At 43.9% G+C, this 6,055-nt stretch overlaps 1 pseudogene; it reads left to right on the forward strand.

Annotated features, from left to right (window-relative positions):
* Nucleotides 1-4,230: 4,230 nt before the first annotated feature.
* On the forward strand, nt 4,231-5,378 carry LOC102978426 (UV excision repair protein RAD23 homolog B-like; annotated as a pseudogene).
* The last annotated feature ends 677 nt before the right edge of the window (nt 5,379-6,055 follow it).

Here is a 6,055-nt window from a genome sequence, read left to right on the forward strand (position 1 = left end):
ATTATGTAGTGTCCTTCTTTGTCTCTTGTAATAATGTTTATTTTAAAGTCTATTTTTTCTGATATGTGAATTGCTACTCCAGCTTTCTTTTGATTTCCATTTGCATGGAATACCGTTTTCCATCCCCTCACTTTCTGTCTGCATGTGTCCCTACGTCTGAAGTGGGTCTCTTGTAAACAGTGTATATACGGTCTTGTTTTTGTATCCATTCAGCCAGTCTATGTCTTTTGGTTGGAGCATTTAATCCATTTACATTTAAGGTAATTATCAGTATGTATGTTCCTACTACCATTTTCTTAATTGTTTTGAGTTTCTTTTTGTAGGTCTTTTCCTTCTCTTGTGTTTCCTGCTTAGAGAAGTTCCTCTAGCATTTGCTGTAAAGCTGGTTTAGTGGTGCTGAATTCTCTTCTCTTTTGCTTGTCTCTAAAGGTTTTAATTTCTCCATCATATCTAAATGAGATCCTTGCTGGGTAGAGTAGTCTTGGTTGTAGGTTTTTCCCTTCCATCACTTAAAATATGTCCTGCCACTCCCTTCTGGCCTGCAGAATTTCTGCTGAAAGATCAGCTGTTAACCTTATGGGGATTCCCTTTTATGTTATTTGTTGCTTTTCCCTTGCTGCTTTTAATATTTTTTCTTTGTATTTAATTTTTGATACTTTGATTAATATGTGTCCTGATGTGTTCTTGGATTTATCCTATATGGGATTTTCTTCACTTCCTGGACTTGATTGACTATTCCTTTCCCATATTAGGGAAGTTTTCAACTATAATCTCTTCAAATATTTTCTCACATCCTTTCTTTCTCTCTTCTTCTTCTGGGACCCCTATAATAAGAATGTTGGTGTGTTTAATGTTGTCCCAGAGATTTCTGAGATGATCTTCAATTCTTTTCATTCTTTTTTCTTTATTCTGCTCTGTGGTAGTTATTTCCGCTATTTTACCTTCTAGATCACTTATCCATTCTTCTGCTTCAGTTATTCTGCTATTGATTCCTTCTAGAGAATTTTAAATTTCATTTATTGTGTTGTTCATCATTGTTTGCTCTTTAGTTCTTCTAGGTCCTTGTTATCTTTGTTAAATGTTTCTTGTATTTTCTCCATTCTATTTCCAAGATTTTGGATCATATTTACTATCATTACTCTGAATTCTTTTTCAGGTAGACTGCCTATTTCCTCTTCATTTGTTTGGTCTGGTGGGTTTTTACCTTGCTCCTTCATCTGCTGCATATTTCTCTGTCTTCTCATTTTGTTTAACTTACTGTGTTTGGGGTCTCTTTTTCATAGGCTGCATGTTCGTAGTTCCCATTGTTTTTGGTGTCTCCCCTAGTGGGTGAGGTTTGTTCAGTGTCTTGTGTAGGATTCCTGGTGGAGGGGACTGATGCCTGTGTTTTGGTGGATGGGTTCTGGTGGGAAGGGTCGAGTCTGGTGGTGTGTTTTGGGGTGTCTGTGAACTTAGTATGATTTTAGGCAGCCTCTGTTCTAATGGGTGGGGTTGTGTTCCTGTCTTGCTAGTTGTTTGGCATGGGGCATCCAGCACTGGAACTGGTTTTTCGGTGGAGCTGAGTCTTAGCATTGAGACAGACATCTCCGGGAGATCTCTTGCCAATTGGGGTCAGGAGGTCTCTGGTGGTTCAATGTCCTGAACTCAGCTCTCCCACCTCCGAGGCTCAGGCCTGACACCAGGCTGGAGCACCAAGACCCTGTCACCCACATGGCTCAGAAGAAAAAGGAGAAAAAAAGAAAGAAAGAAAGAAAGAAAGTAATAAAAATTATTTCAAAAATTATTAAATTAAAAAAATAAAAAAGAAGAGAGCAACCAAACCAAGAAGCAAATCCACCAATGATAAAAAGTGCTAACACTAAACTAAGATAAACGTAAAAATCAAAAACAAATCAGTCACAGACAGCAAACCCCAAGTCTACAGTTGTTCCTGAAGTCTACCACCTCAATTTTGGGACACTTCGTTGTCTATTCAGGTATTCCACAGATGCAGGGTATATCAAGTTGATTGTGGGGATTTAATCTGCTGCTCCTGAGGCTGCATGGAGAAATTTCCCTTTCTCTTCTTTGTTCACACAGCTCCTGGGGTTCAGCTTTGGTTTTGGCCCCACCTCTATGTGTAATTCACCCTCTGGCATCTGTTCCCTGCCCACACAGGAGGGGACTAAAGCAGCTGCTTATTAGGGCACTCTTGCTCTATTAGGCTGTGGGGAGGGAGGAGAACGGTAGTCATAACTGGAATGTAGGGCAAGCCTGTGGTGACAGAGGCCCCTGTGACTTTGCACCAGCCTGAGGTGCACCGTGTGTTCTCCCGGGGAAGTTGTCCCTGGATCTCGGGACCCTGGCAGTGGTGGGCTGCACAGGCTCCCAGGAGGAGAGTGTGGATAGTGACCTGTGCTTGTACACTGGCTTCTTGGTGGCTGCAGCTGCAGCATTAACATTTCATGCCTGTCTCTGGGGTCCAAGCTGATAACCATGGATCATGCCCATCTCTGGAGCTTGTTTAGGTGGTGCTCTGCCTTCTGTGGGCAGACAGGGAAGCAATCCCCTCTCCTCGTGCACCCCAAAACAATGGTCTCTTGCCTCTTCAGCAGGTCCAGACTTATTCCTGGACTCCCTCCTGGCCAGCTGTGGCACACTAGCCCCCTCAGGCTGTCTTCATGCAGCCAACCCCAGTCCTCTCCCTGGGATCTGAAGCCCGAGCCTCAGCTCCCAGCCCCCACATGCCCCAGCTGGTGAGCAGATGAGCCTCTCAGGCTGGTGAGTGCTGGTCGGCACTGATCCTCTGTGCAGGAATCTCTCTGCTTTGCCCTCTGCATCCCTGTTGCTGTGCTCTCCTCTGTGGCTCCAAAGTTTCCCCCCACAACCCCCCATCTCCACCAGTGAAGGGGTTCCCTAGTGTGTGGAAACTTTTCCTCCTTCACAGCTCCCTCCCAGAGGGAGGGAGGTCCCATTCCTATTCTTTGTCTCTGTTTTTTCTTTTTTCTTTTGCCCTACCCAGGTACGTGGGGAGTTTCTTGCCTTTTGGGAAGTCTGAGGTCTTCTGCCAACATTCAATAGATGTTCTATAGGAGTTGTTCCACATGTATGTGTATCTTTGATGTATTTGTGGGGAGGAAGGTGATCTCCACGTCTTACTCCTCCTCCATCTTGAAGGTCCCCCTCTGTTAATAACGTTTAATACCTCACCGTTCTTCACAAAAAAGTCACATTCAATGCACAGATTTCAAATATGAAATGCTATGTATATCCATATAATCACATATATTTATAAATATAATCGTATGTAATGACTTAATTAACCAAATATGTTTTTAAATTAGCACTGTTGTATAATCATAAACTGAAGGAATTAGGTAGCCGGAGTACAATTCAATTATAGTGTTAGAGACAACAATTTGGAGAACCAAGCATAAGTATGAAGGGCATGAAGAAATCAAGCACTAGTTGGTGAAGTGGTTGCAGCTTTTGTGCTGAAAATGTTACAGTATTTAAGAACAAGCAGATTTATTCTAAGATTAAAATGTGGGAGGGGGCGCATCCCAGTGAGTCATGATGATGACGGCCACCAGCCTGTGGTGAGCTAGTGGATTGTCTGCTGCTCTCGCAGAGCTCCTCGCGCCTCCTGCAGACTCAGTGGCTGGCGCTGGGCCCATGAGGAAGCACGGTGGCCCGAGCTCGTGAGGAAGGCAGAGGCAGCGACGTGGCCCGGGAGCAGCGCTGGGGGAGAGGCCGCTCTGCAGGGCAAATGTGACAAGCCCCCACACCCACTGCTCTCCTCCCAAGTGCGCGAGGAGCGCAGGTAACACCAGGGCCCCACCAGGCCACAGATCCCGCGCAGCGGCCAGCACCCGGAGCACGCCTGGCAGCAGAGCTGCACAATGGCACCATGCTGGTCACCCTGAAGACCCTCCAGCAGCAGACCTTCAAGATCGACATCGACCCAGACGAGACGGTAAGAGCACTGAAAGAGAAGATTGAATCTGAAAAGGGTAAGATGCCTTTCCTGTAGCAAGTCAAAATTAATTTATGGGGCTTCCCTGGTGGCGAAGTGGTTGAGGGTCCGCCTGCCGATGCAGGGGACACGGGTTCGTGCCCGACTGGTTAATCTTTTTCTTTGGGGGAAGTTTTAATTGATAGAATTGATGTTGGTGATTGTTTTAACCTCAGTTAGTGTAAGACAAAGTTACGGTACCTTCAGTAATGTTTTTTTCTTAATGTGCTAGGCAAAATCCTCAATGATGATACTGCTCTAAAAGAATATAAAATTGATGAGAAAAACTTCGTGGTAGTTATGGTGACAAAACCCAAAGCAATGACAACACCAGCACAAGCTACAACTCAGCAATCTAATTCTGCCACCACTACCACAGTTAGTTCCTCCACAGCACCAGCTGTGGCTCAGGCCCCAATCCCTGCCCCCACTTTGGCCCCCACTCCCACACCTGCATCTGTCACTCCAGCATCAACAACAGCGTTTTCTGAACCTGCACATGCTAGTGCAAAGAAATAAGAGATACCTGCAGAAAAGCCAGCAGAAACACCAGTGGCTGCTAGCCCAACATCAACTGACAGTACATCAGGTGATTCTCCTTGGTCAAACCTTTTTGAAGATGCAAGAAGTGCACTTGTGACAGGTCAGTCTTATGAGAATACGGTAACTGAGATCATGTCTCGTCCATGAGAGCAAGTAATTGTAGTCCTGAGAGCCAGTTTCAACAACCCTGACAGGGCAGTGGAGTATCTTTTAATGGGAATTCCTGGAGAGAGAGAAAGTCAGGCTGTGGTTGACCCCCCCCTCCAACAGTGAGTACTGGGGCTCCTCAGTCTTCAGTGGCTGCAGCTGCAGCAACTATGACAGCAACGACTACAGCAACAAGTTCTGGAGGACACCCTCTTGCATTTTTATGGAATCAGGCTCAGTTTCAACAGATGAGACAAATTATTCAACAGAATCCTTCCCTGCTTCCGGCATCGCTACAATAGATAGGTCGAGAAAATCCTCAGTTACTGCAGCAAATTAGCCAACATCAGGAGCATTTTATTCAGATGTTATATTGAACCATTTCAAGAAGCTGGTGGTCAAGGAGGAGGGGGTGTATGTGGCAGTGGAGGAACTGCAGAAGCTGGAAGTGGTCATATGAACTACATTCAAGTAACACCTCAGGAAAAAGAAGCTATAAAAAGGTTAAAGGCATTAGGATTTCCTGAAGGACTTGTGATACAAGCATATTTTGCTTGTGAGAAGAATGAGAACATGGCTGCCAATTTTCTTCTACAGCAAAACTTTGATGAAGATTGAAAGGGATTTTTCTTTTAATCTCACACTTCACACCAGTGCATTACACTAACTTTGTTCACTGGATTGTCTGGGATGACTTGGGCTCATGTCCACATACTTGGTATAAGGTAGTGGATTATTGGGAGTTGGGAGGGGGGGATCTAGGATACAGGGCGGGAAGAATACCGTGCATGTCTGCTTCAGTTAGAAGATGCCGCAAATCCACACAGCGTGTAAAGTATTATACAACCAAAAGTCAGCTTTTGCAGGTCTTTATTTCTTCTATAAAACAATAGGTAACTTTTCCTAGGTTTCACTCTTTTTAGTGTACTAGATCCAGAAATTTAGTGTAATGCCCTGCTTTATATTTCTTTGACTTAACATTGGTTTCAAAAAGGATCTTTGCTACCTAGAATCTACAGTCCCTATTTTATGGCAACACTGGATAATGGCTTTGTGAAATTGAAAAAAAAAATTGGAGCAACTGTAAACAGAAAGCCAAATTATTGATGGTTATTGTTGCTGCTTCCAATAAGTATAAAATTAATGTGAAAGAAAGCCCATTCTTTCATGATAAATACTTGGGATTGAGGGGGGAGAAGGGGAATCTTTTCTTAAAATGAAAATAATTACTGCTATTTTAAATTTCTTTATCATTGAATGTGAGATCCTTCTAACATGAGTTGAGAAACTGTACAAGTATAGGCAGAGTTATTTTCCTGTTTACATTTTTTTCATTTGTTTTGGGGGGGAAATTGGTAGGTGTTTACTTCA

Source organism: Physeter macrocephalus, chromosome 2 (assembly GCF_002837175.3).
Source record: "Physeter macrocephalus isolate SW-GA chromosome 2, ASM283717v5, whole genome shotgun sequence".
Taxonomy (NCBI): domain Eukaryota; kingdom Metazoa; phylum Chordata; class Mammalia; order Artiodactyla; family Physeteridae; genus Physeter; species Physeter macrocephalus.